Source organism: Triturus cristatus, chromosome 2_1, assembly GCF_964204655.1.
Source record: "Triturus cristatus chromosome 2_1, aTriCri1.1, whole genome shotgun sequence".
In the NCBI taxonomy this organism is placed as follows: domain Eukaryota; kingdom Metazoa; phylum Chordata; class Amphibia; order Caudata; family Salamandridae; genus Triturus; species Triturus cristatus.
Window position 1 is genome coordinate 1,135,728,742 of NC_140581.1, and position 25,325 is coordinate 1,135,754,066.

A 25,325-nucleotide genomic window follows, 5' to 3' on the forward strand; every position below is an offset into this window, starting at 1 on the left:
CAGGATGAAGTGATTGTTGAACAGGTTCATGTACATGGAGTTTGGGTGCATGAATGTTTTTTTTAATTTTCTTTAAGATATGTCAAGGGGCACAATCTGCTGCCTGCGTTGCAGGCAGGATTGTTTTTGTGCAAGAAGGGACACCTTCCTGCACAAAAATAATACTTAGAGGCCATTTCTTCTTTCTAAGTATACTGCATAATGCAGCACTCTTAAAGAAAGAAGTAATAAAGATATTTTTCCTTGATGATCCTCCCTCGGTAAGGTGTAGCATTTTGGCACATTCCCAGGTTTTCAATATACAAAAGGCCTGGCTTTAAAGAGAGTAAATAGTATTTCTTTCTCAGGAAAGGCTACTGACGTGGGGGTATCTACCTCCAACTAATCTCTGGCAATATGTCCAGTTTAAGTCAATCCTAGAACCCCCAATGTAAATATCTTAAAAAAGGAGAAGAACTGCAATCAGTTAATCCGCAAATCTATACCCTACCGCACAACATAAGAGTGAAGGACACCTAAACAAATAATAAGTGAAAGAGTAAGTGGGCACTGCACGTACGCAACACCAGTATGCCCACATATATCATCATTGGTTGCCCACTCACTGATAAAACAGAGTTGTGTCCAGTGGAGACATAGAAAGAGTAGAGAGGAAGAAGTTACCTGCCCCAAAATAAAGAACCACGTGATTTATAAAGGACCATGTGTTCCACCAAGTTAAAATTGAGATAAGACTCACAGTTAGATTTGCCTTCTTTATTCACAGTCGTGAGCTTACTCAAATTAAAAGCACTGCATGTTGCAAACCTTGTCAAAGTAGCTCAACATGTTTCATTGCCATTGCTATGTCATGGAAAATTCGCAGCGGGAATGATGCAACGCTCCTAGCAGACACGACCGCGGTAGAACGATAAGCAACAGAAGTGCTTTTCAAATAGGGGTAATTATGACAAACACAACCCTATGTGGCAAGGTGGAAGCTGGTACGAATGCCCTTAGCCTACACCTGCCAATCTGCATTACAAAATGTATTGTCCACTGAGCCGAATAATGAACCTCACGCCCTGACAAATTTGCCACGACATAGCAATGGCAATGAAACATGTTGGCCTACTTTGACCATGCTGCCCGGGGACCACCACCTCCCCGGGGCTTCCTTGATTAATGGGGGGACCTCGCAGGCCCCCCAAGCCCTGGGGACATCAGCTCGCCGGGGCTTCTGTTAATTAATGAGTGGGGCCTCGCGGGCCCCCCAGCCCCGGGGACCATCACCTCCCCGGGGCTATGTTAAATGGAGGGGGGCCATGTGGCCCCCCCTCCTGGAGCCCTTGATGGCCCTGGGGACCACCACCCCCCAGGGCCAGCTCCTGCAATGTCCCGGGGGTGCCCACCCCCAGGACATTGCCATTTGCAATGACAGGGCAGGAGCTGTGTGGCTCCCGCCCTGTCATTGCAAACTCTGCTTTGCTTTTTGGAAGCAAGAGCAGGAAACCTGTTCTCGCTTCCAAGAAGCAAAGCATGTTAGCAGCTCCCCTTGCCCAAAAGCAATGCCGGCTCCCTCAGGAGGCAGAGAGCCGGCTGGGACTGTGGGGGCAATAGGGCTCGCCCCACAGTCCCCAACATGAGGCAAGGCCCGGGGGATGGGGTCCCCGGGGCCAGAAGTGGCCCAGGGGAAAGGGGCCACGCGGCCCCCTCCTGGTAAAAAAATTAATTAAAAAAAATTTAAAAAGGAAGGCCGGCCCCGGGGCATGGGGTCCCTGGGGCCATAAATGGCCGAAGGAGGGGGGCCATGAGGCTCCACTCCAAAAAAAAAGAAGGCTGACCAGGCCCCAGGGGATGGGGTCCCCGGGGACATAATTGGCCTCAGGAGGGGGACCACGCGGGCCCTATCCAAAATTAAACAAAAATGTAAAGGCTGGCCAGGCCCCGGGGGATGGGGTCCCCGGGGCCAGAAGTTGCCCAGGTAAGGGGGACCATGCGGCCATTTCCCATAAAATAAAAAAAGAAAAAGAAAAAAGAAACCGGCATAACTCTGCAAACGCACCCCCTGGCACGTTCTAAGTTGGGGGATTAAGTCCCCTTCATTCTTGAGGGTCCCTGGGGGCCAGCTAGCCCACCAGATACCTCAAGTAAGCCCCACACAGTGGGATTGCTGAGAGGTGATCCGAGGCCATGCCCCTTTTTACACCACTCTGCAAATTTGCCTCTTGGCGCATTGCTGGTGGGGCGATGAGGTCCTCTTGTGTCGTGAGGACCTCAGGACACAAATGGACTTCATCCACCGAGAAGCAGGGGAAAGGGGGCGTGGCCTGTAAAAAACCTTAGAAATTCACTGAAAAAAAACATAGGTTTCAGGGACTTTATAGTTACAAATTAGCAGTTTAAAAACATTCGAAATTCACTGAAAAAACCATAGGTTTCAGGGACGTTATAATTAGAAATTAGCATCTAAAAAACCTTAGAAGTTCACTGAAAAAACCACAGGTTTCAGAGACATTAAAGTTAGTTGGACATTTCACTCGTACAAAACCAGAGAAATTCGGCCATTATAGTTAGTTGAGCTAACTATAACTCAAGCCCCCGCAATGCACTGCTGATGACATCACATATTACATCATTCATGACATGGTCATTGACATCACTGATGACATCACTGATGACATCTCAAATGACATCACTGATGACATCACTGATGACATCATCCACGTGATAATCTGATGCACCTCCTCACACCCTAATATAACCTTTGTTACACCCACTCTAAAATACAGACTACCATTTTTGAAACCATTGGCACACCAATACCAGTTACTACATACCCACTCACTGATTCCTATGTCTACGCACACATCCACTCATTTACCCATACAGTCACTCATACTTGCAGTCACTCATCAACACAACACTATCATATGCACTCATACACCTATACAGACACTCACACAACGCCACTCATCAGAGTTACTCACACACCTAGTCAGTCAGCCAAAGAATCAACCACACTCCCATTTACTCACCTATATTGTTATACACACACCACCTCACTTATTTATACAGATACTAACACATACTTACTCTCTTATACAATCACTGACACACGCACACACTCATCCATACAGCCACTCTCACAATCACTCACTCTCACATAGTCATTTATATACTTCAACACTCACATATACTGCCTTTCACATATGTAGTTACTCAAACATGTACCACTGAGACATTCATTCACTCACCAACTCACCTACCCATACAGCCCTTCACAGATGGACTCTTGAACCCATGTCCCCAGTGAATCCCCACTCACACATCTATGCACAGAGTCACACCCCGCACCCACCCACACAGATACTCAGACACCCATACAGATACTCAAACAACCAATCAATAACACATATAGACACTCGTGTAGCTACCTACCAACCCATGCAGGTGCTTACACACCAACTGACAGACTGATACAGACATTCACACAGTTTTGTCACTAACCCATGTATTCAGTAAGACACGTTCAATCACTCACTTATACAGTCAGTCACATACCTACTAAATCATCCATTTAGACACTTATACACCCACTCATTCTTCAATACAATTTGGCATACATATATATAAACCATATTTAATTTTTACAGAAACACACAGTCACTGGATGATGTCATCAGTGATGTCATCAGTAATGTCTTTTGAGACGTCATCAGTGATATCACTGACCATGTCATAAATTATGTAATATGTGATGTCATCAGCAGTGCATTGCGGGGGCGCGAGTTATGGTTAGCTCAACTAACTATAACGGCCAAATTTCTCTAGTTTTGTACGAGTGAAATGTCCATTAACTATAACGTCACTAAAACCTGTGGTTTTTTCGGTGAAAAAAAAAATATATACATATATATGTGTGTTTGTGTGTATCGCAAAGCACCATCATTGGTGATATGTTGACAAGATGCATGTTCTATCAGGAGCTGGATTGGCTCACAAGCAGGAACAATGGTTTCAGGAAATGTGCGACTTGCAAGGCCTGCAAATTTGGAACTAACATTCCAAGTTATGGGACGTTTGAAGGCAGGCCATGCTGGATCAGGGGAAAGATTACATGTGAGACCGAGTTTGTGGTTTATGTCTTGGAGTGTGGTTATGGAATGCGCTATGTGGGCAGCACCATTAATAGGTTCAGACTATGGATTTTACAGCACATTAGTGCCAAAAAGCACCAAGATTGGGCTTACCCCATGGCAAAGCACTTTTGGGAAGTGAACCAAGGCAATTTAACATCTTTGCAATATTATGGTATAAAACACATTAAGGTTCACCCTCACAGAGGAAATAGAGAATTTTAATTACGTCAATGTGAATCGAATATGATTATTCTCTTGGGCACTGAGAAACCATGAGGGCATTATCTTGATGCAAAACTGCTTGTCCATTCATTAATTTTTATGCCTAGAGATTGTATTTTTAGAATCTGCATTTTTGGAACATGTGTTTTTAGTGATAGCACATAGTCGGACCCTCCAGAAACCAGAGCACCAAGTTAGATATGGAAATATGAATTAGGTTCTATCTTCTGATTACTGTACAGCATTTGCACTTAAGAGAATGTTGAAAGGGACATGGATTCGTTTTTGTCACAGCATCTTGACAAATTGTATAAGGCACTAGGAGTCAGTATATAGTGCCAGATTGCATGCAGTGGAATTTGTTAGAGCCAGCTGGAAAAGGTATTGCACAAGAACCAGTGGTTATTAGGTTATTTTATGACCGCAATAATGTACATGGTTGAAGAATAGGTGATGTACCACTTTGGAGGCTGGATCATAGTGTCGGTTCACAGCACAGCACTACAACATGCAATTTATGGGAATTCTTTGAAAAATTATTTATGGTTAAGATTTTGCACTTTACATGCATATAGTAAGTTATAGGATTTTACTGTAAATATTTATTAGTAGCATTTACACGTTCCGATCATAATAGAATGTTTACAGACATGCACTGGCACTTTTGTAACAATCAGGTAAAATAAACAAATTTGTTTATGAGTGGCACTTGCACTACTTACGGGTTATACTTGAAAAACATTTTTTTTCTGTTGTTGGATGTTTGAGATCAGGCACTCGCACTTTACTTGTCAAAGAATATGCATTTGCACTTTTATGGGGCTTGTGCAATATTATTGGGGTACAGCCACAAATAAAGGCAAGCATACAAGTGACCCTATGTATGATATAGAGAGATTGGACTTGCACCCTACTGTACAATAATGAGAGATGCACTTTGTTAGATCTGGGGGTCTCTAGTTGGCAGAGGTAAGTACCTTAGACCAAATAGGGACCCTTGCTTCTAGTCAGGGTACAGGGACACACACTGTAGATAACCCCTGCTCACCCTCTAGGTAGCTTGGCTCGAGCAGACAGGCTTATCCCCAAGGCAATGTGTAAAGTATTTGCAAGTAACAACCACAATGACCCCCCAGTACAGCACAAATGCAGACCACACAGGTGAGTATATTAAAAATATAGCTTTATCTAGTTTCAGCAATAAAAATCAACTACCATAGCATTGCACATTAGTTTCCGGTTCTCTTCAGCTTTCTCTGGTTGCTAGGAAAATAAAAAGGATAGTCTCTAGTCTCTTGTGTGAATTATGATTCAAAAAGAATACGTTTGTAGGCTCTCAGTACTTAAACAAACCCGTTTCTCCAGCTGTGCCCCTGCGCGTATAACCGAAGCGCTCCTCTCAGGCTGCTCGGTGCAGGGTTTCTGCAGCTCTCGAGCGATGGACCAATCAGGTCGCGGCTCCCTTGACGAGCCCCCAGTGACGATGTCAGATGTCACCGGAGTCCGCCACTCGCAGCGCGGCTCCTCCGGCCAAGCCTCCACCAGCAACCAATCAGGTCGCGGCCTCCTCGCTTCTTTCTCCGCAGCCTTGCGGAGTGGGGAAAAGCAGCTTCTGATCGATTTTGGGCCCCCGGGCCGTGGCAGTGAACTGCGGGCAGGATATCTTAAGGTGCCCTGTGTCAGCGGGTCGATCGAGACGCCGCCAAGCCTCACAGCAGCTCAGTTGGCACTGGGGACGCCCACAATCCTTTGGCCACAGCAATACACGTGCTGATGAGCATGTCGGTCTTCTCAACGCGGCAGCCGGCTTCAGGCAAAGATCAGCGCGGCGCTCTCAAGCAAAGCAGGAAGCAGCCAGCGCAATTCAAGGGGGGGCAGATGTTTAAAACAGCCCACGATCTCTGTGATACACGGCAGCCCGGGGGGTGGGGGGGGGGGGACACAGCAGAGTCTTGAAGTCTCGGCAACCTTTCTGTCCCTGAGTTGCAAAACAGGAGGCCAGCTCTTCTCGGGCCCTTGGACATTCAAAGTTGAAGACACAGCACACAGCAAAGTCTTGTTAGGTCAAGTAGGCAGGGTCACAGCACACAGCACGGACCCTTCTCCTCCTCAGCTTCAGTTGTACAGCAGGACAGGTCAGCCCTTAGAGCACACAGCAAGGCAATCTTCCTTCAGTCCTTCAGTGGTCCGTCTTCCAGCAGAGGTTCCTCTTGATTGTAGAATCTAAAAATCTGTTGTCAGGGGTCCTGTACTTATACCCCTAAAAGTCTTTGAAGTCTTTGTGCAAGTGGGTCCTGAGCCCGGTCTGATCCAGTTCTGGGTGTTGCTGGAGCACTTTGTTTTCCTGGCTTCTGCTTTCCTTTCAGAGTGAGGGGCAGAGTCGTCAGCCGCCCAGCAGGAGGTGGAGCAAGCAGTGTGGCAGGCAGGCACAGCCCTATTCACTCCCAGGTGCTATCTCCTCCCTCCACTCTACTTGCAAATGCAGTCATTCAGCAAAGGGCTGACTCATCCAACCTCCTGGGGGCTCCCCAGCCCCTGTCACTCTCAAACCAGACAGTCAATCCACAAGCATGCCCAGGCACACAGAAGGGTCAGACAAGAGAACAGCTACTCTCTTAAAAGTACTGTTCTCCAACTCAGGATTTAACAACAACCTCTCCTAAAAGATGTGTTATTAAATGCTGAGCTCAGGGATATCAAACACTCATGTCTTATCTTGTTCCTATGAGAAGACAGGCTGATGGCCATTGGCACCAGCCTCCCCCATGTTAGCTTATGGAGCAAGATAACCTTGCAGCAGTGAACACACAAAATGGCCGCTGTTCACTACCAGAGCATGATACCTGCACTAGTACATGCTCTACCTTTTACATACACTGCACCCTGCCCAGGGGGTACCTTGGGCCTTCCATAGGGATGACTGATGTGCACAAAAAGGGAAGGGTTAAGCCCGGCCAGTGTGGACACTGGCCAGGAGAACATGGTAGTCCAGGGACTGCAGGCAGGCCTGCGGTGGCAGGCCTGAGACACCATTTAGGGCTACTCGTGTGGGTGGCGCAATCAGCGCTGCAGGCCCACTAGTAGCATCTGTCATCACCAGCCCTGGCGCACACAGTGCACTTTACTAGGGACTTCATGGTGATACAAATATGCCAATCAGGTATATCCAATCAATACGATATTTTACACAGGGAGCACTTACACTCTGGCACTGATTAGCAGTGGCAGAGTGTCCAAACCATCTAAACCAGCAAAAACGAAATCCAGCAGAGCATCAAAAATCCAGGTAGCAGAGGCAAAAGATAGGGGAAAAACCCACGCCAAGGATGTCAGGTCTAACACGTGTCCCCTCCAGCTGAAAGTGGGGAGAACTACCCACCCTCTTGGGAGTTCTCATCACTAAGGCGGAAAAACCTGGACAGACCATCAGCATTGGCGTGTTCTGTACCGGGATGGTGTTCCACCGTGAAGTCCATTCCCTGTAGGGAGATGGACCACCTCAACAGTTTTGGATTCTCACCCCTCATCTGCATTAACCATCTGAGGGGCCTGTGGTCGGTCTGAACACGGAAGTGAGTCCCAAACAGGTAGGGCCTCAGCTTCTTCAGGGCCCAGACCACAGCAAATGCTTCCCTTTCAATTGCACTCCACCTCTGTTCCCTGGGGAGTAACCTCCTACTAATGAAAGCTACCGGTTGGTCCCCGCCCTCGTCGTCCATCTGTGAGAGTACTGCTCCCACACCTTGCTCTGAAGCGTCTGTTTGCACTATGAACTCACTGGAAAAGTCAGGTGCCTTAAGCACGGGTGCTGTGCACATTGCAGTTTTCAGGGCTTCAAAAGCAGTTTGACAGGCCTCGGTCCAATTCACTTTCCTGGGCTGATTTCTAGAGGTTAGTTCTGTCAAGGGGGCAACAATGGTGCCATATCCCTTGATGAACCATCTGTAATACCCGGTGAGCCCTAGAAAGGCTCTCACCTCTGTCTGGGTCTTGGGGGGTTCCCAAGCCAGAATGGTATCAATCTTCGCCTGTAGGGGCGCCACCTGGCCGCTCCCCACCTAGTGTCCCAAATACACCACTGATCCCTGCCCTATCTGGCACTTGCTGGCCTTGATAGTGAGGCCTGCCTTCTGCAGAGCCTTCAACGCTTCACAGAGGTGTTGCAAGTGTTCCTCCGAAGTGGAGCTGAACACCGCAATGTCATCCAAGTATGCAGCGCTGAATTGCTCCAGCCTGGTTAGTACCCGGTTGACCAGTCTCTGGAAGGTGGCAGGGGCATTTTTCAATCCAAAGGGCATGACGCGAAACTGGAAATGCCCCTCTGGTGTTGAAAATGCCGACCTCTCCTTTGCCCCCTCAGTTAAGGCAATCTGCCAGTACCCTGAAGTCAAATCGAAGGTGCTGAGATACCTGGCAGCTCCCAACCGATCCACAAGCTCGTCAGCTCTGGGGATGGGGTGCGCGTCAGTTTTGGTGACCGCATTGAGCCCGTGGTAGTCCACGCAAAACCGAAGTTCTGGTGGGCCACCGGGGGTAGCAGCTTTCTTGGGAACTAGGACCACTGGGCTAGCCCAGGGACTGCTGGAGGGCTCAATTACCCCTAGCGCCAGCATTTTGGAAACTTCTTCCTTGATGCCGGCCCTGACCTTGTCAGCTACTCTGTAAAACTTCTGTTTCACAGGTAGACTATCTCCAGTGTACACATCATGGACGCACCAGTTGGTGACACCTGGGGTCAGGGAAAACAGGGAGGCAAACTGACCCAACACCTGGCGACAGTCTCTCTGTTGTTCTGGGGTCAGGGTGGGGGAGAGGACCACACCCTCCACTGACCCGTCTTGCTCCTTGGCTGCCAGGAGGTCAGGGAGAGGATCGCTATCCTCTTCCCCTCCATCATCTGTAGCCATGAGCATTGTCACTTCAGACCTCTCAAAGTGGGGCTTGAGGCGGTTCACATGCAAGACTCTCAGGGGCTGCCTAGGAGTCTTCATGTTGATCAGGTAGGTCACCTCACTCTTGCGCTCTACCACCTCATATGGCCCGGTCCACTTGTCACGGAGCGCACAAGGCTCCACCGGCGCCATCACCCACACCTTCTGCCCAGGATAAAATTCAACCAGAGTGGTATTCTGGTCGTACCATCTTTTCATCTCTTCCTGGCTGGCTTCTAGGTTCTCTTGAGCGAGCTTCCTGAAGCGCTGCGTCTGGTTGCGGATGGCCAGCACATAGCTGAACACATCCTGGGGGGTTTTCCCACGGGATTTTTCCCACCCCTCCTTCACTAGTGTGAGAGGTCCTCTAACAGAACAGGGTGGCCATACAGCAGTTCGAAGGGGCTGAACCCTAAGGACTTCTGAGGCACCTCCCTGTAGGCAAACAACAGGCATGGTAACAAGACGTCCCACTTCCGTCTCATGGGCTCCGCTAGGCCCATAATCATACCTTTCAGGGTGCGGTTGAACCTTTTAACCAACCCATTTCCTTGAGGGTGGTAAGGAGTGGTGAACTTATAAGTTACCCCACACTCCTCCCACAGAGACTTCATGTACCTAGAGATGAAGTTGGTACCCCGGTCGGAGACCACCTCTCTGGGGAACCCCACGCGGGAAAAGATCCTCATCAATGCACGGCCCACCACGGGTGCTGTGATTGTCCTGAGAGGGACTGCTTCCGGGTACCGGGTGGCGTGGTCCACCAAGACCAGGATGAACCTGTTGCCTAAGGCAGTCTTGGGGTCCAGGGGCCCTACGATATCAATGCCCACCCGCTCAAAAGGGGTGCTCACCACAGGAAAAGGCTGGAGGGGTGCCACGCACTTTCCTCCGCTCTTGCCACTGGCTTGGCAGGTTTGGCAAGACTTACAAAAGGTACTGACGGGCTTCTTCATCTGGGGCCAATAGAAGTGGGTGACGAGCCTGTGATAGGTCTTGTCTTGCCCCAGATTTCCTGCGAGAGGCACGTCATGAGCCAGACCCAGTAAGAAGTTCCTGAAGCGCTCGGGTACCACCAGCACATAGGCTGCACCGGGCTCAGCAAACTTAGGCTCACTATAAAGTAAGTCATCCTCCCAGTAAATCAAATGTTCCTTGGACCCTAGGCCTGCTGCCTGGTCTGCAGCCTGCTGCCGCACACCAATGAGAGAAGGGCACTCCTTCTGAGCCTGGCAGAACTCCTCCCTGGAGGGACCACCCTCTTGCTGCCAATGGGTCAGCTCAGGCAATTCCCCTAGTTCGGCCACCTGTTCCCCTGTAGGTTCCGGGGCATCCCCCTCCGGTTCTGCCTCCTCCAGGACCGCGGGAACGGTGGGGGCGGTTTCCCGCGCCCTCTGCCCCTTCCTCTCTTGGCAGGTTCCTGGGCCATTGTTCCAGGCTCCAATTCTACTAATCCACCCCTACTGGCTGTCATAGCACGTGTGGATACACAGATCCACGCTGGCCGACCTAACATTTCCAAGTGAGTTCGGTGCTCTACGTCCTTCCATGGAGAACTCTCCAGGTCGTTACCCAACAGACAATCTACAGGCAAGGCATCACTGACACAGACTTCCAAGGTACCGGAGACTCCCCCCCATGTAAAGGGAACACGTGCCATCTTGCAGAAGCGCACTGAGGTGTCAACTGCCACTACTGGGTGGAGTACATTGGGAATGACTTGCTCTTCAGACACCCACTGGCACCGGACAGACGTCACACTGGCCCCGGTGTCTCTCAGAGCCTCTATCTCCCTCCCATTGATGGTCACCTTCTGCCCGTATTTTTTAGTGTTAGCGGGTATCAAGGTATCCTGGACCATCTCTTGGTCTCCTAAGGAGACAAGGGTCATCATAGCTAATCCCTCCTCCCCACTGGAAACTAAATCCCCTCCCAAAGCTACACTAGCTAACCCGGGGACTGGAGCAGCAGCTGGTGCTGGGGGTTTCTTGGGACATTTGGGGGCCATGTGCCCCACTTCCCTACAAGCATAGCAAATAGGGGGAGGTCTGTTGTCCTGTCTGCCCTTAGGGGGCCAAGACTTCTTAGGCTTGGGGGCTTGGGACTCCTTTTCCGTGGAACTGTTTTGGGGCCCTTTAGAGAACTCCTTACTGTTACCCTTGTCCTCCCCACCTTTCTGCTGGGGACCCTGTCCACCCTTGGCTGGGATACTTACCACCCCTTTGTTGACCCTGGTGCTAGTCCAGTGGTCTGCCTCTTTAGCAAGCTCACTGGGATCAGTCAACTTGCTGTCTAAAAGATGCTGGCGCAGCTTTGGAACACATAGACTACTCAAGTGCTCCCAACCAATCAAGTGACACAACCCCACATAATCAGTAACTTTGCTGCCCTTTATCCAACCTTCCAGTGCACGCGTGTACATACTCACACACTCCACCCAAGTACTTGAATCAAGTTTCTTGAAGTTCCTAAACTTCTGGCGGTACTGTTCTGGTGTAAGCCCAAACCTGAGGCATAAGGCCTCCTTCATAGTGGGGTAGGTTAAGGTACCTGCTGCTTCTAAGGGTGCTAAGACATCCCTCCCAGAGTCCTCAAAATGCTTCCACAAACCTGCCCCCCAACTCTTTTCAGGCACTTCATTCATCTTCAAGGCAAGCTCATAGGATCTAAACCATGCATAGATATCCTCACCCCTCTGATAATTCTGCACCAAATCTTTTGGTATGTATACTTTACCCGCCTGTACTGGTTGTGCGCTGCCACCATTAGGACTGGACTCCACCTGTTTAGCTAATGTCCAGCTCCCTCATGCTCAACTCATGAGCCAACTGGAGTTTTCTCTCTTCCAAAGCGAGAGCATTCCTCCTCTCTTCCGCCTTCTTCTCACTGTCAAAGCGCAATTTTCTTTCCTCTGCTTGAGCTTTGAGCTTAAAAAGTTCAATCTCATGGGCCCTAATCCTCTGATTCTCCTCCAGCTCCTCTGGAGAGAGGCCCTGACTGGAAAGGGTGCTGCCAGCCCTAGATGCTGGTCTATTCACTGGCAAATCACTGGATCCAAATCCATGCTCCTGTGCACCTTCCTCTCCAGTCAAATCCTCTGGCGCAACATGTTTGGCCTCCCACCAGGCCCTTAGAGCTTTCTGTAGCTCCTCTTTGTTAGCGATGCCCTTCACTGGGCATCCTAGCTGCTTGCAGAATTGCTTCAGCTGCTCCTTTTTGTATGTGAGAAACTCCTTTACTTCAAATTGCAATTCCATATCCTCGCCTACTCCATTCAGAGACATGATGCTTCCTAGGTCTTCCAAAAATAGGTTTCAACTTTTGTGCAATATGTAACTGCTAACTAGACTAGTGATGTACAAAGGATCACTGTAGGTCAAGTGCAAATACTGGTTCTAATCCGCACCGCTGACCACCAATGGTAGATCTGGGGGTCTCTAGTTGGCAGAGGTAAGTACCTTAGACCAAATAGGGACCCTTGCTTCTAGTCAGGGTACAGGGACGCACACTGTAGATAACCCCTGCTCACCCTCTAGGTAGCTTGGCTCGAGCAGACAGGCTTATCCCCAAGGCAATGTGTAAAGTATTTGCAAGTAACAACCACAATGACCCCCCAGTACACCACAAATGCAGACCACACAGGTGAGTATATTAAAAATATAACTTTATCTAGTTTCAGCAATAAAAATCAACTACCATAGCATTGCAGATTAGTTTCCGGTTCTCTTCAGCTTTCTCTGGTTGCTAGGAAAATAAAAAGGATAGTCTCTAGTCTCTTGTGTGAATTATGATTCAAAAAGAATACGTTTGTAGGCTCTCAGTACTTAAACAAACCCGTTTCTCCAGCTGTGCCCCTGCGCGTATAACCGAAGCGCTCCTCTCAGGCTGCTCGGTGCAGGGTTTCTGCAGCTCTCGAGCGATGGACCAATCAGGTCGCGGCTCCCTCGACGAGCCCCCAGTGACGATGTCAGATGTCACCGGAGTCTGCCACTCGCAGCGCGGCCAAGACTCCACCAGCAACCAATCAGGTCGCGACCTCCTCGCTTCTTTCTCCGCGGCCTTGCGGAGTGGGGAAAAGCAGCTTCTGATCGATTTCGGGCCCCCGGGCCGTGGCGGTGAACTGCGGGCAGGATATCTTAAGGTGCCCTGTGTCAGCGGGTCGATCGAGACGCCGCAAAGCCTCACAGCAGCTCAGTTAGCACTGGGGACGCCCACAATCCTTTGGCCACAGCAATACACGTGCCGATGAGCACGTCGGTCTTCTTAACGCGGCAGCCGGCTTCAGGCAAAGATCAGCGCGGCGCTCTCAAGCAAAGCGGAGAGCAGCCAGCGCAATTCAAGGGGGGGCAGATGTTTAAAACAGCCCATGATCTCTGCGATACACGGCAGCCCGGGGGGGGGGGGGGGACACAGCAGAGACTTGAAGTCTCGGCAACCTTTCTGTCCCTGAGTTGCAAAACAGGAAAACAGGAGGCAAGCTCTTCTTGGGCCCTTGGAGATTCAAAGTTGAAGACACAGCACACAGCAAAGTCTTGTTAGGTCAAGTAGGCAGGGTCACAGCACACAGCACGGACCCTTCTCCTCCTCAGCTTCAGTTGTACAGCAGGACAGGTAAGCCCTTAGAGCACACAGCAAGGCAATCTTCCTTCAGTCCTTCAGCGGTCCGTCTTCCAACAGAGGTTCCTCTTGATTGTAGAATCTAAAAATCTGTTGTCAGGGGTCCTGTACTGATACCCCTAAAAGTCTTTGAAGTCTTTGTGCAAGTGGGTCCTGAGCCCGGTCTGATCCAGTTCTGGGAATTGCTGGAGCACTTTGTTTTCCTGGCTTCTGCTTTCCTTTCAGAGTGAGGGGCAGTGTCGTCAGCCACCCAGCAGGAGGTGGAGCCAGCAGTGTGGCAGGCAGGCACAGCCCTATTCACTCCCAGGTGCTATCTCCTCCCTCCACTCTACTTGCAAATGCAGTCATTCAGCAAAGGGCTGATTCATCCAACCTCCTGGGGGCTCCCCAGCCCCTGTCACTCTCAAACCAGACAGTCAATCCACAAGCATGCCCAGGCACACAGAAGGGTCAGACAAGAGAACAGCTACTCTCTAAAAAGTACTGTTCTCCAACTCAGGATTTAACAACAACCTCTCCTAAAAGATGTGTTATTAAATGCTGAGTTCAGGGATATCAAACACTCATGTCTTATCTTGTTCCTATGAGAAGATAGGCTGATGGCCATTGGCACCAGCCTCCCCCATGTTAGCCTATGGAGCAAGATAACCTTGCAGCAGTGAACACACAAAATGGCCGCTGTTCACTACCAGAGCATGATACCTGCACTAGTACATGCTCTACCTTTTACATACACTGCACCCTGCCCAGGGGGTACATTGGGCCTTCCATAGGGATGACTGATGTGCACAAAAAGGGAAGGGTTAGGCCCGGCCAGTGTGGACACTGGCCAGGAGAACATGGCAGTCCAGGGACTGCAGGCAGGCCTGCGGTGGCAGGCCTGAGACACCATTTAGGGCTACTCGTGTGGGTGGCGCAATCAGCGCTGCAGACCCACTAGTAGCATCTGTCATCACCAGCCCTGGCACACACAGTGCACTTTACTAGGGACTTCATGGTGATACACATATGCCAATCAGGTATATCCAATCAATACGATATTTTACACAGGGAGCACTTACACTCTGGCACTGATTAGCAGTGGCAGAGTGTCCAAAGCATCTAAACCAGCAAAAACGAAATCCAGCACAGCATCAAAAATCCAGGTAGCAGAGGCAAAAGATAGGGGAAAAACCCACGCCAAGGATGTCAGGTCTAACACACTTGATGTAAATAAAAAATAAAAAAGAGAGAAAAATAAAAACGAATAAAGAAATAATATGAAAAGGAAGAGACCTCAGCAAATGGATATCTGCAATAAGCCATAGACATGAGATGAGCTGTTTATCAACAAAAATTAATTTAATAGCAAAGAGTAACAAAACGAAAAAGAAGGAAAAAAAAAATTGAGATACTTGTAAGAACCAACAGATATCCAGGATTATGTAAGTCTGTTCGTAAGACAACATATAAGCCAGTGTGACATATTGAAGAAGCAAGACACTCTGTGTAACGTGCAATGTGCATAAGCATTGAATAGAATATGGTGGTGCTGCTGTAATTGTTGGCAGTAAATATGCTGTTTCTAGGCTCTTGTATAAGAATCTTTGACTGAAGAACTCCGCAAATGTGATTTACATATAATGTATGTGATCAACACATCTTTAAAAAGTTAAAATACATGTATAAAGCGGTCTGTAACCTGGGAACATACAACTGCATGCAGTCTTGAGCAATTCCAATATGGCTGACGCCTTGTGACATGATGGGGAGCTATGCAGTCTAGATGCTGTTGGAAGGAAATGAGCAAAGAGCATGTGAAGGCTTTTTAAACACAGTGGTTGTGTTGAATGGGTGTGCCCAGTTGAAGGCATAAGCCGAAACGTCTTGGCATACTGTGAAGGGTGTTGCTGCGTATGAAATAATTAAAATAAACACGGTATTAGAACTTGGATAACGTGTGGCACCTTTTTGGGAGAGGTAGGGATAGTGCGGCTGAATTGTCGAAGGCGATGATTGTTGAGGAGTAATTTATATATATATTATCCAGTCGGTGCAAATGGCTGACCTGCGACCCAAACGCCGGTGGTGCATGTATAACGCCCATGCCCAGGCGCATTTACATAACAATACTTCCTTCGTTTATGACCAGAACGGCACTCCATGTAATTCTTAGTTCCATTTTATTTAATCTCTGCAAGCACGGCAAATCATTGTTGCAGTGTCAAGACGCTTTTTGCCTTTTGCTGCCTTTTTTATGATGCTTACACACATTCAATGCTCCATTTTATCAGTCATTTGTACAAACAATGAAAATGGATTTAATATCCTATTACTGTGCAAAAAGAACTATTGATGGACGGAATGCAGAACAATGTCATACATTCACCCCAGTACAGAGATCTGGGCTTAAATCCATCGTCTTTTTGCTCACCATGCCGTTCCAGTTTGGACACAGCCATATGCAAATCAGTCTTGACCCTGTGCCCAATGGGAACAGTCCAGCCCGAACTGCCAGGTCAGGTCCTCCCTGGACTGGAAACAAGCATCCTAGGACCGGTTTCGGGGTTTCACCCCTCTTCAGCCAGGATAGCTTGATTCCAGTGGCATGGAGAGCACGGGACTCACGTCTGAGCATACCCGTCCCACTCGGGGTGTCAAATGCAAAAAGAACTATTGATGTACAGAATGCAGAACAATGTCATACATTCACCCCAGTACAGACATCTGGGCCTAAATCCATTGTTTTTTTGCTCACCATGCCATTTCAGTTTGGACCCAGCCATATGCAAATCAGTCTTGACCCTGTGCCCAATGGGAACAGTCCAGCCTGAACTGCCAGGCCAGGTCCTCCCTGGACTGGAAACAAGCATCCTAGGACCGGTTTCAGGGTTTCACCCCTCTTCAGCCAGGATAGCTTGATTCCAGTGGCATGGAGAGCACGGGACTCACGTCTGAGCATACCCGTCCCACCCGGGGTGACAAATGCAAAAAGAACTATTGATGGACAGAATGCAGAACAATGTCATACATTCACCCCAGTACAGACATCTGGGCCTAAATCCATCGTTTTTTTGCTCTCCATGCCATTCCAGTTTTGACCCAGCCATATGCAAATCAGTCTTGACATTGTGCCCAATGGGAACAGTCCAGCCCGAACTGCCAGGCCAGGTCCTCCCTGGACTGGAAAAAAGCATCTTAGGACCGGTTTCAGGGTTTCACCCCTCTTCAGCCAGGATAGCTTGATTCCAGTGGCATGGAGAGCCCGGGACTCACATCTGAGCATACCCGTCCCACTCGGGGTGACAAATGCAAAAAGAACTATTGATGGACAGAATGCAGAACAATGTCATACATTCACCCCAGAACAGACATCTGGGCCTAAATCCATCGTTTTTTTGCTCACCATGCCATTTCAGTTTGGACCCAGCCATATGCAAATCAGTCTTGACCCTGTGCCCAATGGGAACAGTCCAGCCTGAACTGCCAGGCCAGGTCCTCCCTGGACTGGAAACAAGCATCCTAGGACCGGTTTCAGGGTTTCACCCCTCTTCAGCCAGGATAGCTTGATTCCAGTGGCATGGAGAGCACGGGACTCACGTCTGAGCATACCCGTCCCACTCGGGGTGACAAATGCAAAAAGAACTATTGATGGACAGAATGCAGAACAATGTCATACATTCACCCCAGTACAGAGATCTGGGCCTAAATCCATCATTTTTTTGCTTACCATGCTATTCCAGTTTTGACCCAGCCATATGCAAATCAGTCTTGACATTGTGCCCAATGGGAACAGTCCAGCCCGAACTGCCAGGCCAGGTCCTCCCTGGACTGGAAAAAAGCATCTTAGGACCGGTTTCAGGGTTTCACACCTCTTCAGCCAGGATATCTTGATTCCAGTGGCATGGAGAGCCCGGGACTGACGTCTGAGCATACCCGTCCCACTCGAGGTGACAAATGCAAAAAGAACTATTGATGGACAGAATGCAGAACAATGTCATACATTCACCCCAGTACAGAGATCTGGGCCTAAATCCATCGTTTTTTTGCTCACCATGCCAATTCAGTTTGGACCCAGCCATATGCAAATCAGTCTTGACCCTGTGCCCAATGGGAACAGTCCAGCCTGAACTGCCAGGCCAGGTCCTCCCTGGACTGGAAACAAGCAACCTAGGACCGGTTTCAGGGTTTCACCCCTCTTCAGCCAGGATAGCTTGATTCCAGTGGCATGGAGAGCACGGGACTCACGTCTGAGCATACCCGTCCCACTCGGGGTGACAAATGCAAAAAGAACTATTGATGGACAGAATGCAGAACAATGTCATACATTCACACCAGTACAGAGATCTGGGCCTAAATCCATCATTTTTTTGCTCACCATGCCATTCCAGTTTTGACCCAGCCATATGCAAATCAGTCTTGACCCTGTGCCTAATGGGAACAGTCCAGCCCGAACTGCCAGGCCAGGTCCTCCCTAGACTGGAAACAAGCATCCTAGGACCGGTTTCTGGGTTTCACCCCTCTTCAGCCAGGATAGCTTGATTCCAGTGGCATGGAGAGCACGGGACTCACGTCTGAGCATACCCGTCCCACTCGGGGTGACAAATGCAAAAAGAAATATTGATGGACAGAATGCAGAACAATGTCATACATTCACCCCAGTACAGAGATCTGGGCCTAAATCCATCGTTTTTTTGCTCACTATGCCATTCCAGTTAGGACCCAGCCATATGCAAATCAGTCTTGACCCTGTGCCCAATCGGAACAGTCCAGCCCGAATTGCCAGGTCAGGTTCTCCCTGGACTTGAAACAAGCATTCTAGGACAAGTTTCAGGGTTTCACCCCTCTTCAGCCAGCTATTACTATGCAGCAGCCATGTTGGAACGTAAAGTACTGACTGTGTATTCAATGCATACATAGCATATTCCCAAGTCTTGGTACATATTAAACATATCATTTGAATCATAGAACAGTCATTTTGAAACATTCTCTGCGTGACGTCTGGTTAATAAATCAACAAAATATTAATCAGTGATTATACCATGTGAAAGATATAAAGCATTTTCTGTGAAATACTAATACAAAAGTTGTTCAAAACATTTAAAAACAACTGAGGTAGAGACTCTCATCTTTACACATTTTCATAAACACGTGTACATTTCTTCACCTGTGTTCAAACGTATACGTTCCTTTGTGCCTATTCTTAGGAGGTATTTGCCTGCAATTCTCCGTCTCCTCATGCCGTCTGCTCATGGAGATTTTGTTATACAATCCTGTACACTGTATTTTAAAATATTTAGATCACTGTTGTGATAGTCCCAGAAGAGACGTGCTACAGGGCAGTTGTCATCTCAGTTCTTTTATTGCTCTTAAATGCTGTAAAATTCTCTTGCTCACTTGGAGTTTAGTGCTACCGATGTATTTTTTAAGAGCATGGACATTTCAACATATAGATTGCAAATTCAGTTTTACACCACTGTATCACGGGTAACAACATTTCATTGTAAGCATGTCAGCCTGGGTTTCAAAAAATACCTTACCACTTTTAGACTGTCCTCATGTCTTATACTTGTGTACAGATAATTTACATCAAGACACAACATTAAAAAATATTTTTCCCAGTGTACATCAAACACTTGCTTCAAAAAGTCTGTAGTGTCCTTAATATATGAAGGTAAGTTTACCACTAAAGGTTGCAAAAAAAGAATCCACACATTTTTTTTTTTTTTTAATTTGTTTAGTCAGGTCAGCAAATCAATTACATTACAGTTATGGACATACAGAGCCTCAGTAAAAGCAGGCAATTTCTGAACCAATCAATCACTGTAAATCAGCATGTAAACAATTATCGGTTTTCATTTACCCCCAAATACACTTTTACGTAACCATAACCAAAACAACCAAAGGTACAGACGGAAAGCAGCAGAAACCAAACATAGCACTCTAGCAATTGAGGAGCGAAACCTGCAAAGGAAGCAGCGCATATGAAGGAGCACACAGAAACAGCTAGCATTTTTGAATATCAGACCCCGACAGAGTGTACTAAAAGCGGGCTTCCGCCCCGTTGTGTACGGACTCAAGGACTAACCATAACCATTCGCGACATGCCACCCCACATACAACGGGGCCCAGCCTCCATGTCACCCCCCACAGCCAGTTGCAACCAAATGCAAAATCGTCTAGAGTTCAGCAGCACAGGCGAGCACCCTCCCTCTCACAACAGTGTCAACCCATATCATCAGAAACCTCTCCAGACAATGAACGTGTAGAGCTGGGGGAACCAGCTCTCTCCCGGGTCCACTGCAGAAAGGGCTCCCAGATGTCCCTGGGTCGGGAAGTAACCGGCATCGTTTCCCAATAGCATTCAAGTTGTGTGTTACCATATGTCACATCTTTCACCCATTCCGTAAATTTAGGCAGGGACCTACAGCCCCATCGCACCGCCACCTGTCTCTTAGCATATAGGAGCAATAGCGCATGCAATTTCCTAGTCTTTGGTGGGGTATTTTTAACATAGCCCAGTAGCCCCAAGTGTGGAGACGGCACATCTGCTCTAAGTAGAATTTGGTTAATAGCAGTGAAGATGGCTAACCAGTATTCCTCTAGTCGCGGGCAGCTCCACGCCACGTGCATAAAAGTAGCATTTTCGTCCCCACACTTCCAGCAGGCATCATCCTCCCTGAGCCCCATACGGTGCAACGATCGTGGTGTACGATAGTACCTGTGTAAGAACTTGAAATGCACCAGGCGCAACCTATAATTCGGCGATAGTTCCTTCAGTTGCCCACAGCAGAAGGACCACTGTTCTTCAGACAGGGGGGCCTCCAACTCCGCATTCCATGCATGCAGGGAAGAAGGCACAACGACAGGGGATTGCTCCTGCATACAGTTATATAAGCGGGACACAAGTTTTTTGGGAGACGCTTTCGAGAGTAAGTTTTGTAATGCCTGGAGTCGTGGGGGCTCGTCCGGGAACTGAGGCCACAGCGCTTTGCAGGATTCTTTAAGCTTATGGAGGGTAAAAAGATCGGCAAAGGTTTCCGGTGGGTCACCCTCGCCCTCCACGGGAACCTCGAAGGTACCATCGGGGTAAATGTCGGCGAAAGTATGCAGGATCTTCCCTCTAATCACGACGTCCCTCCCTCTATCCTGCAAGCAGGGAATCAATGGATTTCCCCGCAGGGGAACAGCCGGCGCATACAAGAGAGGGAGTTTTGCCCTTCTCTGCAGCTCCCGCCATGTCCAACGGAGCAGGGCCACCGTGTCCACATCTTTAGAGGGGCGAGGCGACCGCCCGTATACTGCCACACTGAGGGGCAAGGGAGCTGCTACAGCCATCTCCACCGCAACATGCGGCTGATAGGGAGTGGGAAAAACCCAGAAGTGCAGAAATTGTGCTTGCGCACACAGTGAGTATAGTGCCATATCCGGGGCCCCCAGTCCACCCTGCCGCAACGGGAGGGTAAGCAGCGCCCAGGAGGATCTCGCCTGACCCCCAGCCCAAACCAGCGTCAACAGCAGTGACCGCACCCGAGCGTGAAAATGTGCAGTCAGGGGCAACGGTAGATTTACAAAGAGGTATTAAAATTTCGGAAGGACCACCATTTTTGCTAGGGCTATCCTTGCAACCAAAGACAGGGGGAGCTTGTTCCAAATTTCAATTTTCCCCTCCAGCCAGTCCACCGCCCTACCATAATTCAGCGTCCACAAGTCGCTCAGGCTACGGCTGATCCAGACCCCCAGGTACTTGACTGAGTCAGTTTCCCAGCGCAAGGGATAGTCTGATTCCACCTCGGATGTGGCATCTGTCAAAGGGAATGCAACAGACTTGGACCAGTTAATGGATACTCCTGCCAGTCCCTCAAAGCGGACGAACTCCCTCAGCAGTGGGTTCAGGTTCTCGGCGGGGTTAATTACATATAGCGTTACATCATCAGCGTATAAGGAAATCAGCAAGCTGCGAGAGCTGAAACCGATGCCACGGGCTGTGTGGTGCTGTCGGACCCGAGCCGCGAGGGGCTCCATGGCAATAGCAAATAGCAGCGGAGACAAAGGGCACCCCTGCCTGGTCCCTCGGGAGACGTCAAACGGCTGGAATATCAGCCCATTCACCCGCACTCGCGCCCTGGGAGCGGCATATAGTAGCTGTATCAAGTTTATAAAGAGGGGGCTAAATCCCATCCTGCCAAGAATCCTAAACAGGTAAGGCCATCCCAGCGAATCAAACGCTTTCGTGGCGTCCAGGAAAATGACCGCCGCCTGTATGGAGGGGTGTAAATAGTGCAATACTGAAAATATCGTTCGAAGGTTGTGCGATGTGGCTCGGCCGGGGATGTACCCCGACTGATCGGGTAGCGCCACCATCGGCAGCAAGGGCTGAAGCCTGTCTGCGATCAGTTTGGCGTAGATTTTAACGTCTACGTTAATGAGGGATAATGGACGGTACGAGTCCAGTAGCTGGCAATCTTTGTCAGGCTTTAACAGCGTAATTATTAGCGCCTCGCGCATCGAGTCCGGCAGGGAGCCAGTCTCCAGGGCCTCAGCGAAGACCGAGTGGAGTCTAGGGGCCAGTTCGTTGACATATGTCTTGTAAAAGATTGTGGACAGCCCATCCGGGCTGGGGGCCCTGAGCGCGGGCATGCTGTTTATCACCTGAGCGACATCCCGGGCAGTGAATGGGACATCCATATACCTACGGTGATGGTCATTAAACCAGACAATAGCAATTGAATCTAGGAAGGCGTCCAGGGATGCCGGCGCTGTTGTCTGTCTGGAGGTATAGAGGGTCGAGTAGAACTGAGCAAAAGCAGTAAGAACTGCCTCGTGACCCAGCCGGAGCGCTCCCTCCTTATCCTTTATGGACGGTATAAAATGTGACTGTGTGCGCGGAGAAATAAGCCGCGCCAGGGTTCTGCTAGGTCTATCACCCTCTCCGTATCTACGGGCCTCCGCTTGCTTGCCCAGGAATTTCACCTCACGCTGTGCCTCAACGCCAAACTCCAGCAACTTAGCCTTCATCTGTACCGCCAGTTCGGGTGAAGGGTCATAGCAGAATCTCACGTCTAACTCCTTTAACTCCCCCTCCAATCGGCCCAGAGTGCCGCGTATTGCTTTAAGGACACCTGCTTGTCTGGAGATGCATTGGCCTCGGATCACCGCCTTAAATGCGTCCCAGAGGACTGCCTCAGTAGTCACCGACCCAGTGTTTTTTTCGAAAGATTTCACGATGTCCGCTCTAATTTCCTCAGTGAAAACAGAGTCGGTGAGCGCATGCAGGGGCAACCGCCAGGAGAATGCACGAGCGGGGGCATCAGGTACCTTTGCTACCAACAGGCAAGGGGCGTGATCAGAGAGCGACCTGGCCTGAATGTCCACCTCAACCACCTAGGATGCCACCTCCGGCGAGACCAACCAGTAATCCAGGCGGGACCAAGCCGCGTGCTGACTCGTTATGCACGTCCCCACGGTATCAGTAGGGTGCCTTGCTCTCCATGCATCTGACAACACCCCCTCTTCTATGATATCCAAGAGGGCCTGCCGCGCTCTGGTGTGTGTGGGCCCTCCTGCACCCCTATGGTCCAACGCATCCGCAAGTACTACATTAAAGTCCCCACCAAGGATAATTGTGGAACAATCTCTTAGCATAATCTGTGCCCACAGCTCCCTGAAGAAGTCAGGGTCATCCACATTAGGTCCGTACACTGCTGCCAACACCAGCTCCCTCCCCTGAAGTACGCCATGCGTAATAACGTAACGGCCCTCTTTGTCTAATAAAGTGTGGTGTTCCTTCCAGTCTAGCCCATTTCGTATGAGGATCGCCACCCCTCTAGCATAATTAAAATAAATGGCGGAATACACCCCTGCCCAGCGCGAGTGCTTCAGTCTAAGTGAAGGAGTGGAGTTCACGTGCGTCTCCTGCAGGAAGCAGATATCCACTTTATGACGAGAGAGATACCCCTGCTTGAGTCGAGCCTTTTTGTAGTCTCCAAGTCCTCTAATGTTCCACGTTAATAGCCTAACGCCTGCCATCCCATTGTTTGTTCTGTGTCCCACCTCCACTGCCTCTGTGTGTATAATGCATCGCCCTCCTAGCGTACACCTCGTGCCATGTATAGGGTAATATCATGGTAAACTGTGAGAGAACATATCCATCGTACCAAACATTACATAACATAAAATGACACAACGCCCCCCACCGCCCCCCGCCCTCACCAACCCCCCAAACAGGTTGTGACAAATCCCACCCAGAAACACGCAAGGCGTGTTGGCAACTTGAACCCAAAAACAATGGGAGACACCCCATGGGGCGTGGTGCTCCAAGCGTACCCCCCTGTGTGCACAGGGTGGCTGCACTATAACGGTCCCCGCAACACACCAGCGTCACTCTCCACATTCCGTCCGCAGCCCACACCTCAGAGGGCCGCGCGATGTAAGTTCATCTCAGCATCACAGCGCGAATGTCAGAGGCAGGCCCCTCACTTCACCCCAAAAACTGAAAGCTGGACCACAAGCGTAACTGCGGGTGGGAAGAGGTTGGCACTGCACTCACAGGTAACATTGCCCTTTGAGGATAGAACATGCAGCTTACACACACCTGGGTCAGTCATTGTCACTCAGACGGCCATCTTCTACCTCCGCACGTGGTGACGTTCGTCTTGCCGCAGCACCTCCAAGTTGTTTAGCAAACTTCAACACCGCCTTGGCCTCAGTGAAGTAATGTGTGATACCCTCGTGTGACACCTTCAGCTTCGCTGGATATAACAATGCATATTGCACGTGAGCCTGGATTAGCAGCTTTTTAGCAGGTAGAAATTCCTTCCGGGCAGCCTGCACAGAAGGAGTGAAATCAGGGTAAAAGGAGATGTTGTTCCCTTTGTGTGTAATTTTGCCCTTTTCACGAGCAAGGCGTAAGATGAGGTCCCTGTCTTGAAAATTCAGGATCTTAGCTAGGATGGGGCGCGGCGCCGCCCCCACCGGCGGCTTTTTCCCCAGTGACCTGTGCGCCCTTTCAACAGTGAACACAGGGGACAGCGCCGGATCAAAGAGTTCGTGGAGCAGCTTGGACACCTACATTTCCATTCTGCCAGTGTTCGTCGTCTCCGGGATGCCCGTTATGCGGATGTTGGATCTTCGTGACCTTGCCTCTAAATCATCCGTTTTGGCCCGGAGGAATTCCAATTCTTTTTCCACGGACGTGAGTTGTTTCTTGGTTTTGTGCCTGAACTCGCAGCATTCAGTGTGCTCGGTCTCTAGGCTGTCTAGTCTGGTTTCGTGCGAGTCCACTTGCTGCTTGACAGACTCCAACTGAGAGGCCATGGCGTCTAGTTTGGCGTCAATGCTCTTGAGGCTCGATCTAACCTCCATCATCAGCGCCCGGTAGTCGCCATCAGGCCCTGTCCCCTGCGAGGTAGACTCTGCCGCCTCCTGGTCCACCGCTGGTTGTTTAGCCTGTCGC